The sequence below is a fragment of the Nematolebias whitei genome, chromosome 20 (assembly GCF_014905685.2).
Source record: "Nematolebias whitei isolate Nwh7 chromosome 20, NemWhi1, whole genome shotgun sequence".
Classification (NCBI taxonomy): domain Eukaryota; kingdom Metazoa; phylum Chordata; class Actinopteri; order Cyprinodontiformes; family Rivulidae; genus Nematolebias; species Nematolebias whitei.
This window is the reverse complement of record NC_056517.1, coordinates 23,090,446-23,103,770: the sequence shown is the minus strand read 5'-3', so window position 1 is coordinate 23,103,770 and position 13,325 is coordinate 23,090,446. Positions and strand designations below refer to the sequence as shown.

Below are 13,325 nucleotides of genomic sequence, written 5' to 3'. Positions count from 1 at the left end.
CGGAAATTGGTTATATAGTTATATCCTGTTTATCGCAGGAGTTTCTGTACCCTGCTATATATAATGAATGAAAAACAGTGAAGTAGGAATACTATAATACATACATACATATATATATATACATATATATGTGTATGTATGTATTATAGTATTCCTACTTCACTGTTTTTCACTCATTGTGGGGGGCAGGGTACAGAAACTCCTGCGATAAACAGGGGACTACTGTATAACCAATTTCCGTTTTGATCATTTGGTGAAAATTTCTCCAAGTTAAATAAATCAGCCAAATTTGCACAATGTCAAGCAAATATTTGTTTGGTTCTGTGTCCAAGCTGTCCAAAACAGATAGGAAAAAAAAAAACAATATTTAAAACGTTTCCTGCTCACAACAGTTGCACTGACAGATGTGTAAGAGGAAGAAAAAAAACCACTTAAAACTGTCAGTTTGATTTTAAAGCTGTTTAATTTAAAGGCTTTGTTAGCAACATTATCAATATAAACTAAATAACTCGTGTTGTTTTATTTATAAAGTAAGGAGCACACATTTTCAGTCATTTATTGGAAATGTGGTTTTCAGGTGGAAATAGTCTGATTTAAAGTGGTGCAATAAGGTGGCGTGACAGACTCAGGTGAGAACAAACAGACGTGCGTGTGTCACGGCTTGACAGGAGACACAAAGCAAAGTGCAGACGGTTATTTTTAGAGGATAAATATGAAGATGCTGCGGTGCAGTCTGCTGCAGGAACAAGGCTGCCGCTGTCTCTGAGGCAGCAGCTGCTCACATGAGACAATCGGCTTTCAGGGAACGTCAGACCAAAAAAAAAAAAAAAAAAAAAGATTTACAGAATTGCGACTACCATTCTAACATTTTGTTCCCATCAGACGGCGGCGGCTCATATCTGCACCTGCTGGCTGAGTCATAACACCAGAGACACAACAGCTCAGTTCCAGCGTGTAGAAAGTGAATTGAGACTTTCAAAGACCTGAACGGCACAAGTCAAGAATTCCCCACGCAAAGATAAATGTGTGTATGCGTTTTGCCTAAAATCCATCTTCTTATGCAGTTTTTCTTGATTCTGTCAGCAAATCAGTAAAACACAAGCCAAAATGTAGCTGTTAGAAAACCATATGAGGCCAAGACCAAAGTGGATTATTGGTCTCTTTAAACAACTCCAGACTCCAAGATTTCTTAGCAAGTCTTGTAAAGTCTACTTTATAAACCTCCATATCACGGTCAAATTCACGTTACATGATTATTCTGGCACATATGTGAGGTTCTTGTCACAAATATCCCATGCTACTTCAGAGGTGCTACAAGTAGTGGTGCAATTCATGTAAACTACATTAACTTCTGTTAGCTATGTAGGTAAATAAATGTCTACCGTATTTTTTGGACTATAAGGTGCACCAGATTATAAGGCGCATTAAGTGAAACGAAACAGTCAGACAAGTCAAATTTATTCAACTCATTCATAACAACACTCAACATTGTTCAGTTGCAACACATAAAATACAAAACAATACACATTTCTGAGCGCCGTGTACCACATACTAAAATCGGTTCGAGGTCATTAAGCACAACCAGAATGAATACATAACGTGCACCGGATTATAAGACTCACTGTCAATTTTTGAGAAAATTAAAGGATTTTAAGTGTGCCTTAAAGTCCAAATAATATGGTACATCTTTGCACAGCATGTTTTGCTTAGTTTGTCAGCTGAAGCATGCAGAGGTACGTATGTGTGTGGAGAATAGATATAGGGTACATGCTGATGGTGCTTAGGCCGCAAATGTGTCTGTCAGCTTGTTCAGTGCGTCCAGACCGTCCAAACATTAACTTAATTCCTGATGGGTCAAAACATTTGCAGCCTCTGCACCATTAACCTATATGTTTATGCTCACATTCCTTTGTGTGGTGACACGGACGTTGTTCAGTTGAGAAAACAGCCACAAACCAAAGAAACGGTAATGATTTTACATTGTTAAGACATTCTTGAAAAACGGTTGCTTTATAAGCCTGAAAAACTATAAAATAATGGGCCCTCATTAAGATAGCCATTAACCTCGCCTGGACAGTCTTCTGATATATATATTTTTTTTTTTTCATTTTTATGCTGTGCTCCATGACTTATGTTTCAGCTTGTAAAATACTAAAAGTATTCATTTTGGTTTTGACTCCGCAATGGATTAACTGATGGTTCATATCTATATTTTGTCAAACTGAGCCCATTATAGTGCTACAGTATCTTGAACAGGTGAGATATTATTTATTAATAATGTTGCCCCACTTCCAAGTATCTGAACTATTATTTCAAACAAGGAAGCTATACCAGAAAACCAATAAATATGTGACCTCTACTATTTCTGCCAATTGCTGTCAATCAAAACTGAAAATCCAATTTAAAAAAAGTGTCATAGTGCAACTCATTTCTACTTAAAATCAGGTAATTTACAATTGTAACCCTTCATCTCTACTTTGTACTCTGGACTAAGAAAAAACATGACGCATTATTTTTTTTTGTAATGTTCATTAGGAATTAACTGAAAATATAAATATGAATCAGTTTGTTGTTCGATTACGTTAACAGCGATCCGACAAATATGCCTATGAGGGTTTCTGACAAAGTGCAGTGAAAGGAATAAACATCTTGTTGCATTAGAAAAGTGAAACCTTTAGAAATTTGCGGAGTCGATACGAAAGTTTCAAACAGTGCAGCATCAGATTTTATCAATAAGCACAACAATTTAAATTCATAGAGACAGAATCCTTAACAAAAGCTAATGTGACAAAAAAAGCATCAGCATCCATCACACCAGTGTTTTAAAGAGACCATCCTTAAATTATATTCAAATGTAACTATTTTCATTCTCCACAAAGGTTGACCATTATGTTTTTGACAGTCTGTTACCAAAATATTCCATCACGCGCTGGACTCATTTTAATAAAAGTGACAGAATGTAATCATTAGATGTACACCACCTACAACCGATTCACATTTGGAGTCATCCTGTTTCAAGATGGCTCCCACAGCCAACTGACTGGTCAGGTTTTACAGGCATGCTGAAAGGTGACATGGTAGCAGCTCAGATTTGTTCACAACTCCAAGTTCTACCCATCGCACAAGAATGAATGTGCTCAAACAGGCGAACTGGGTGAGCTTCCCCCTTCATTTGTTTGTGCATTACTGCAATTGTAATGTTCAGCACATCTCAAGAATAAACATAAATAGAGGACAGGAATAGGCCTCCCTTTTAAAGTACTGCAGACAAAATCAAAGCTCCTTTTCTCAAAAAAGCTTTAGATGTTTTTGCTGTGATGTTTTTATGTGCAAGACAAAGATGGGACCTAACTGACAGCAGAGTGGAGACATTTTTCTGTATGAGCCGTGTCACTGCAAAAAATCCTCATTGCATGCCAGCCCTGTATAACTTTTGTTCATCTTGTTTTGCAGATTAATCTGAAGCAAAATGGCACTGAAACAAACAAAAAATACATTTTTCAACTGAGATAATCATCATAAAGAAAAGTTTAAAGCTTGTTTCAGTGTAGATTAAAGCACTGTTATGCAATACCAAAAGCATAATCCTCATTTTATTTAGTTTTACCTGGGCCAACCTGTTTTTTATATTACTTGAAGTCTTGTTTTTAGCTTTTTGATTTGATATGAGTCGTGGTAATTAAGTCGTATTGGATACAAGCTGTTTCAAAATGCATTCTTGTAAGGCGTTTGGAAGCTGAATGTGAGAGCTCATCGCAGAGCGGTTCTCCAACTAATCTATGACATCTGCGAGGGTCTGACTAAAACTGACATTGATAAAGTAAAACAAAACATTTTTTAGAAACTTATTTTAAAAAAAACACTGCAACAGATTAAAAGCCTGGCATTCCTTGAAGACGCATTTCACCCTACACAGAAAGTTGAAACCAAAATCATCCAATGCTTGTTGGTTAGCTTATTATGTTAAACTGATTGAGTTATTGCAAGTTGTTTGTTATTGTGAAACCGGGTTGTATTTGTGTTTTGTAATAATTACACAAAATGGCTTGCATTATGGCAGCACGGTGGCGCAACTGGTAGAGCTGCTGCCTCTCAGCGAGCAGGTCCTTGGTTCAAACCCCGGTCCAGGGGCCTTTCTGGGTGGAGTTTGCATGTTCTCTCTGTGCATGCGTGGGTTTTCTCCGGGTGCTCCGGTTTCCTCCCACAGACCAAAAACATGCATGTTAGGCTGATTGGTAACTCTAAATTGTCCCTAGGTGTGAATGAGAAAGTGAATGGTTGTTTGTCTCTATGTGTCCCTGTGATGGACTTGCGACCCGTCCAGGGTGTACCCTGCCCCTCGCACAGTGATTGCTGGACATGGGCACCGGCGACCCCCGTGACCCAAAATGGAATAAACGGGTAAAGATAATGGATGGATGGATGGCTTGCGTTATTTGGATTGTACATATACCTGACTGTAAATACTTTTAGAAGTCACTGCAACTTTAAGATCAGGAGCCCCTCCCTTTTATTTCTTCTTCTGCGGTATTGTTTGCACCCCTTACACCCTCCCCTTTTGTGCAGTTGTCCTACAAGAAGAGGGTGTTGTTTATTTTTCATCTAAATTCATCCAGTTTATTTATAGATTAAGTGCATTTTTGTTATCATCCCCATATGTGTGTGTGTATATATATATATATATATATATATATATATATAAATATAAATATATCCATCCTGTATTGTAAATTTTTAAGTGAACTCACTATTGTAAATCGTAAAACTGATATTAGTATTGTTATATACTTTTCCTTTGTGTTGGACTGAAGCAGGTGGCCAATAACGTGGTTGTTGTGTGGTTGTTATATTTGTCAGGTACTACAGTGGCCCTAAGGTGTAAATTAACATTTGAAAAAACAATTACTGTACATTTGAAAAAATGGAATTACATTTGAAAAAATAAAATTACATTAAGCCAAAGTGGAAGTGGCCAAAGCAGAAGTGGTCAAAGTGGAAGTGGCAAGAATCACATTTGAAAAATGACCACTTCCAGTTTGGCTTAATGTGATTCCATTTTTTCAAATGTGATTCCAGTCACTTCCGCTTTGATCACTTCCGCTTCGGCCACTTCCACTTTGACTTAATGTCATTCCGTTTTTTTCATATGTGATTCCATCTTTTCAAATGTGATTCCGGTCACTTCTACTTTGGTCACTTCCACTTTGGCCACTTCCACTTTTGTCATGTTCGGCCGTCAGGTGCGTTTGAACCCACGTGCAGGAGGATGACAGGAGGCTAGATGAAAAGATCAAAAGTATTTATTTTAACAAAACAAAATCAAAACGCTGACAGGGCAGCTACTCACAGATTAATCGGATGGACGGAACGGAAGGCTGAACACAACACCATAGAAGGACAATACGGAGACAAAGACAAGACAGAAGAGAGCTGAATATATAAACACACTGATTAGGACAATGACAGACACCTGAGGTGATTAACGAGACACAGGTGAGACAGGGGCTGAACACAAGGAGGGAAAACACAGAGAGCTGAATCAGGAAACATGAACAGACAGAGACGGGACAAAAACCCAGAAACCCTACAACTTTGGCTTAATACAATTGCGTTTTTTTTTTTTCAAATATTGTTGTGTTTTTGTTATTTTTCTTGTGTTTTTTCATATGTAATTCTCTTGTGTTTTTTTCGTTTTCAAATATTGTTCATTTACACCTTAGGGCCACCGTAGTCATGTATGTCATGTATATAAAAAGTTCATTTTGTTTGTTTGTTAAATTGTTTGCCCTTTTGTACAGTTGTCCTACGAAGAGAACTGGAGCCAATAACATGGTTATTTTCTGTTTGTTTTATTTGTCAGAGAATAAATGGGGAGACCAACCATACCCAAGATAAACTGTGTCATGACACTAATCCTTCCAACATAACCAGCACAATGCAGAGGTTGGACCAGTTACAATTGCTAAGCTCTGGAGTTCTACTTGAACTGAACAAAAACTGTCAGTTCAAAACATTACTGCCCTTTATTTGGCAGCAGGCGATAAAAAACAATAATCATGAATGAGTAGGGCACAAACATCTTACAAAGCATTATGTCTTGGAGGTAACAAAGAAAAAGCTCGCAAACAGAAAATAATACTTTTGTTTGAAGATGCATACGCCTCAAATTAAACTCGGACCTCTTCAGTAAAACTGAACGTAGTAGTTTGGATGACATTGCAACAAACACCTGAATCAAACAATGACTAAACCACATCCATCAATGTGACATAAAGATTTAGATTTTACAGCTAAGGTCATGTGCAGGATATACTGTACAGTGGGAGAGGCTAAAGTGGGCTATAAATAACTCCTGGCATGCAGTTCTGAACCAACACCAGACTCCTGCTCTGCTCATCCTCCTCACTTATGAACTGTTTTATAAATACCTGCTCCCTATGACTGTAGGCCACAAGTGATGAGTAATTTTTTTTTTCATACATTTAGCAACAGATTGACACTTTAAACTTTATTGTAAAGACTGCTTGCAGCTCTTGAAATGTAAAGCTGACTGTAAATTACAGTTGTTTCATATAAGCTATTTTAGCACTTGCTTTTAAAATGTGCATAATAAGACTACATACGATTCCTATAATAATGTTGAATATTGATATATGGATATTAGTTGCAATAAACACAATTTTTCACTTTTTTTCTCTCTGTCTCCCATCACAATACTCAAAACACTCCCATGTATTTTATTATATTAGCTACTATTTTCTTAATTAGCTGAGCATCAAGGAACTATCCAAATACAGTCTTGTTGTGCAAAGTGTGAATGTGTGACACTTGGAATGAATTAGCTTCCCATGCGTTAGAGTATCAGCACTTTAGACTTAACTTTAAAACACTCCAACAGTTAAATGTATTTAAAACAGTGATGGGTTTTACACCCTGGCAATGTCAAAAAATGTTTTAAAACCCAACTTTGCCAGTGTTTTAGAGTTTTCAGTGCAAAATGTGCAACAGAGGCCTGCAGGCCAAAGTTTGGCGTGCACCAAAATTATAGCAGTGTCTCTGAAACCAGTCCCAGGAATCCTAGAAATTTATAAAACTGTGTCCAAAGGACCTGAAAAATGATACTAGATAAAAGAAATTTGAGCTGATTGCAAATGGTCTTGGAAAAAAATATTTAAACTGGTGAGAGAAAGAAAACAGACAACTGGCTAAATCTAATCAAGAAAAAACAGTCTAGCAGATGGAAGGGAAAACAAATGGCAAAGAAAATTGAAAACAAGCAAAATATAATGAATCACACTAATTCCAGGCTGAAAAAAAAAAGAAGTTTAAACAGGAAATGTAGTTCCCCTTCACTAATTATTACACAAGTACCATTAACCTACACAAAAAATAGCTATGACACATTTTTTAAGATACTGAGCTAAAATATGATGTGTTAGTAGCTGAAAGCCATTCAAATGTTGCAACATCTTGCATGTGCATTGTGCATGACAAGTGGCAATTTTAGGTTCTTTTTTTAGGGTGCTCAAGCACCCCTAAATTTTGACTCAGCACCTCTGAGAAATAAAGAAGCCATCATTAGGATTTTGTAAGGAAGCTTATTTCTCAAATCTTAGATTCACCAAAATATTGAATACATTTAAAGTAAATATGGAATAAATGCTGACACTCTTCAACAGGCCAGTAAAAAATGTTTTTAATTTTTTTTTTGCACAAGTTGGATCCTCAAGGCCACCTGTCAATCAATCCAGTAGGCTCGTTAACAACTAACCAATTGGCGACCTCAAGTTGTCCCGAAGGTAAACGCCCCTTACCTGCAGGAGCTCCACCCCCTTTTCCTCTGACAACATTGTCAGGGTTTTGCATTACAAATGCTTTGCAGCCAGATGTTAATAGTAACATTAAAGGTTAATGCTTAAAGCTCGTTGTGTTTTGTTGGTGTGTGTTTTGTATGTAGATACATGTTGCAACTTCTGGTTGCATAAGTTTAATGTCTTTGTTTGCTATGACCCTTTAAAAGTCCTATTTGTGAATGAGCTCCTGGTTTACAGCCATGCCACCCTGAACATGCCCAATCACATCTGATCTATGAATCTAAGCAGGGTCAGACATGGTTAGTCCTTGGATGGGAGACCATCTGGGAATACCAGGTGCTGTAAGCTTTTGCACTTTTCAAAAATCACACCAATGGGTGTGTTGTTCAAGCCAAGAGCCATCGTTAGTACTGAGGGCTAAGCACCCCTAAAGGTCAGATCCTAGAATCGCCCCTGCATGACGTTATTCTTAAGGTTTCATCAAAAGGGCTACAACTGCAGTCCTTCAAGAAATGTTGAGATCTTATCCTTCAATATGTAACTAAAGCATCATTTAATGTAAAAGTAACCTAAATGGTTTTAAAAAGTTCTGGGGTCTTTTCAGTTTATTAAACATTCTTCAAAATTATTTTTACTCCATTTCCAGGAGCAAAACAACAAGACATTTACAGCATGTATATAGATGAATACAGAAGCCTAAGGGGAAAAAATGGAAATGTTTCATATCTATAAAAACGAAAATTTACTCTATACATTTAAGCTCCATTGGTGCAAACCCCCCCCCCCCCCCCCCCCCCCCCAAAAAAAAATACTGAAAAAAAAAGCATCCCCTGTATATCAAGTAAACTGCAGATATGTATTGAGTTTACCCCCAGATCAAGGAGCCATTTCTTTCCTTGGGCTGTGAGAGCTCTGAACTCAAAGTTAAAATTTATGCTTCTGACTTCACAATTTATTCTTTCTTATACGACTTTATGTTTTCTGCAAGTAGCATAAAAGAGACTACATTTTGCATTTAATTATAAAATCTCTGGTTGCATGGAGACTGCTGAACTGAATCTTAGATCTGAGGCTTTAAAATGCTTCTTCAAGCAAAAATGATCTGTTAAAGGTGATATTAGGCAAAGAAGCCAGACTGCTTTTGAAAGATTGCCTAAGTAGATTCTAGATTTAGGAAAGTCTCACTTCATGCATGTGTTATTTTTGCACTTCCCTGTTGTAAAAAAAAAAAAAAAAAAAGCATTACATTTAAAGCACATACTTAATTTCAGCTCATTTCTTTCCATTTCACTGTTCAGGTCGAGTGCATTTGAAATCATTGCAGCAACTGTTTTATTTCTGCACTAAGAAACCTGAGTGAAATGAGTCATAAAAACAATATCAAAAGACACTTGTTTTCCCTCCAAGTCAAAATCAGATGAGACACCCACAATGGGAGATGCTGTTGTGAAGTTTTCCCATGGCAGGAACCAAATGTTCGATTGCAAAATGTGGGTAAGGTTAGCTGCATTGTGTTTCTCCACAGACTATCAATTACACGTGTCAAAGCATCACAGCAGAGATCCACATCACAGTAAATCCTACAAACTGCTACAGCATTCACTTTTTGTGATGCTTCAGCTGGCTAAGGTGGAACATCCAGCACATCTACTAGTTATTACTTGGCTTTTAAAAAGTCTACTCTGTGCAGCTTTTTCTCAAGTTAAAATATTCTGAAACTTTGGAAACTGCTCAACTCTGCCATCAAATATAACAGGACTTTGTTAAGTGGTTGCTTTCCATCTGCCTTACAGTCACATTCCCTTAGAGGGTCATTGAAAAAAAAAACCTCAAGAAGTTTGGAATTAAAATCGTATTTCTGAAGCTGATCCAACTAATCTGCCTTTTGTGTGTTTGTAACGTTATAGCTATTGACGGGAAAAGGCCTCATCAGTTCTAATGGTGTAGAGCTGACGATATTTAATCCATTATAGGTGGTTTGGGGTTGCTGGGACCACTCGTAAGGTCGCACGACGCTCAGGAGAGTCGTCAGAGTCACGTTAATTAAACAATAAAGTAGTAACTGGCTGGGAAGGGATTTGAGGTCAGCACTGCAGCTGTAATCACAGATCCTGTTCTGTACAATGAGGATTATTCCATCTAATACAGATTTTAGACAAAGCCCACAAGTCATAATTTGTGTCAGTTCAATGGTCAACTGTCTTTTTTCATGACTTAAAAATCTAATCATTTAGTTTTTTTGGATTTATGTGAAAGGTAATGTGTACAGGTCAGGGACAATGAAAGAGAGATAAAGTCACATAAAATGTGATTTCTAGACATCATGTGAGAAAGAATGTCTACCTGTGTTGAATTGAAAATGGTACAAAGTTTATTCTATCGTATCCTATTAGCGAAATCTAACCAGTATCACAATAGGCACAATATGCCCCTGTGCCGCAACTAGGGGCGCATGTATAGTAACTAAATGTATATCTTCTCTCTTTAATGCCACCCATGATGACCTGACTGAACATTGTTGGATTTATACCTGGATTACTGAGCATGAACTTTGGTGTTTTGAACCACTTTGGCATGGTATGCCTTGGGGGAGTTGAGGCCATCTTATCACCAGCAAACCGTTTTATTCCACTCTGGGAATGAGCTGTTTGTGGGATTCAGTTTGGTTTGGTGGGCTCCTCATGAAGATGTCCTTCAGATGAAGGAAGAAACGTCTCAGCAACAAAATAAACCATCCAGATGACCTGGCTGAACATTCTTTGTTTTATACCTGGATTAATGAGTACCAATTGTGGTGCACCCATGATAGTGTTTATGTCCTCAGTATGCACTGTATGTGAATTCCTAATGGAAATCTAACCCGTTCAACATAAATAGCCATGGAAGACTAAAAAATGTGTATCCATGTGTCTCAACAAAAATGTCTTCAGATAAACTGTCAAACAAAAGTGCATTGATGAGGAAAACAAACAATTCACTTTAAGTTGATCCTCAGTATCATTTTCAATTCCTCCCCAGTTCCTTTTGTTAAACTCCCCCTCTAGGCAAGGATTAAGCCCCTATAAATTTCTCTGTATTCATCAAAGCATCAAATTTAGACATTTTGAAATAAAATAATCCCTTTGTGCCACAAAAAAACTTGAATGTTATGCTACAACAATCAAACAATTCTTCTATGTTGTATATTTTTGGTCACTGTCACTTTCATGGCTGATTCTTTAGGTTTGCTATGTAAGAAACCTTGGCTGTCTGAATCCCTGCTTGTCATGCCTTTGTTGGTAAACTTACAGTTATAAGGTGGGCGTCTTAAGTCATGGTGCGAACAGCATATTCATTCTTTAGCTACTATATATATATATATATATATATATATATATATATATATATATATATATTTTTCTCTCTTTATATGTATTGCCCTTTATTTATGCAGGTAGTCTCATTGAGTCACAAGAACTCATTTTCAAGAGAGACCTGTTTAGGGGACAAATGGTGGGGGTTAAGGGATTTGCTCAGGGGCCCAGAGTGGGGCGAATGAGGGTGGAGGCAGGTGTGGGTGTTTCACCTTTTCTACCCACATTTTGATGTTGATGGTACCAGGAGTTGAACTTGCGACTTTCCGATCGCAGGCCCATCTTCTAACCTCTGTGCCACCGCTCCCCCACAAAATAAAATACAGTACAATACAATAATAATATAATATAACTTTATTTATAAAGCACTTTAAAAACAACACCGTTAGCCAAAGTGCCGTACGCTAACATACAAGCAAGCATAAAAAATCTCATATTAATGCGATAACAAGGTTGAAATCTTTATTTCTATGTGTTTTCATGACTTAGTTTAGACATCATGTGTTTTTTAGCTTATCTCTTCACCCTAGATGTGCTTTATTTAAAATAATTGTAACCAATTTAACTAAACTACCAGTGACACACTATTCTGTATTAAATCAATTACAGTACTTTGTACTCCCTAAAGTGTCTTTATTTGTCTTTCACACTCAATAATCTTAACAGAAAGCAGGTTTTATTTGACTTGGCCCGCACTCTTTTGATTAAAAACCTGTGAACCAGTGAAGAGTACTCCTAGCACACGGAGGAGATCATCAATGACAGTGACATTAATAATCAGAGGCTATGTCATCTGCAATTCATGGATGAAGATGACCGACAAGGATGATGAACTATCCAAATATCCAAAGCTGTGACTCGGGACTTTTATAACATAATATTATCATCACATTGTTTTAAGAAGGGGTGAATGTCATCACCATATGCTTAAATTAATTTTTTGTTTCTGTATATCAGCTGGGAGATGAAACTTCAATTAGACCACAGGTACACATCAAAAGGAAAGAATAGGGGGGAAAATGCATGACGCAAAGTCTTTAAAGTTTCAAGATTCCTCTTTTGGTAAAATTCACCTTCTGGAGCTAAACTGAAGCTGTAAAATGAGCCAAAAATTTGATCCATGCAACTGAAATAAAACGATTTTGTCAGTTTCCCTCCCAGAGCTGCTCTTTGTAAGTGCAGTGAAACAACCATTTACCAGTAATGCGTTGGACCAGGGAGGGCTTTAGCATTTGGATGAGTGGGACATGAAGTGAAAGGGCAGTCCTCCTCAGTGGTGGGAATAAATACTGCCATCACCAGAGGGAAATGCTCCATTTGTTTAATGTGCCATTTCGCAAGCGGAACCCCTGTATTTTTACTGACATGGTAACCTCATGATGTGTACCGCCCCTTTGGAATTTGATCAGGGCTAAAAACTGTTTACTAATATTTGGAGCCTGACATTTATTGAAAGTGGCCTTTAGTAAAAGTCATAACTGAAGCGTGAAAAGGTTTTCAGATGAGCCCATGAAACTCCTACATCATCTGGGCTCATTAAATGTATCAGCGGCATCAGAAAGTAGAGGCATTCTCAGAGGGGACAACTTCCAAAAACACTTATATCTGCATTTATTTACTGAAAAATGAAAACTCAGATTAGATGAGATGTTATTAAAGACTTAATCATTTCAGGAAGTTATCAATTTACAAGAACGATTTTTAAAAGTTATGCACACAGTCATTTTGCCAGTGCCCTATCACAGCATCCCTGTCACCTAAAAGTAAATGCAGTAATGTTTTCAATTTATAGATAAAACCACCGTCAGTGTCGTCAGTATGACAGATGAAGCAGCACTGAACATGAAGTGTAGCAAGTAACTGCTCAAAAGGTTATCATGCATATTATAGTATGTGATATAAATGTAGTGGATGAAAGCAGTGTCTGAAAATCACTCCTGTATAAAATTTCTTGAACCTTCACTGATAAATTACCACTTTACCAAGGAAAAAAAAAAAAGCAGCAACACCATTTATAATAAAAACTAAAGTACAGTAGTCCTTTATTATCACGGGGACCTGTACCCTGAAGACCTGCAAGAAGTGAAAAACCGCAAAGTAGGAATAGTAGTACAAGTAATAAGTAGTAGTTTATTTTAGTATATATATATATATATAT

The 13,325-nt window shown here is 37.1% G+C and overlaps 1 protein-coding gene and 1 pseudogene across 2 annotated transcripts in view; one reads left to right on the top strand and one right to left on the bottom strand.

Annotated features, from left to right (window-relative positions):
* The window catches only part of cdh7a (cadherin 7a), a 205,543-nt gene that overhangs the window by 153,447 nt on the left and 38,771 nt on the right, over positions 1–13,325 (bottom strand). The window lies entirely within an intron of this gene.
* On the top strand, positions 8,044–8,162 carry LOC119426917 (annotated as a pseudogene).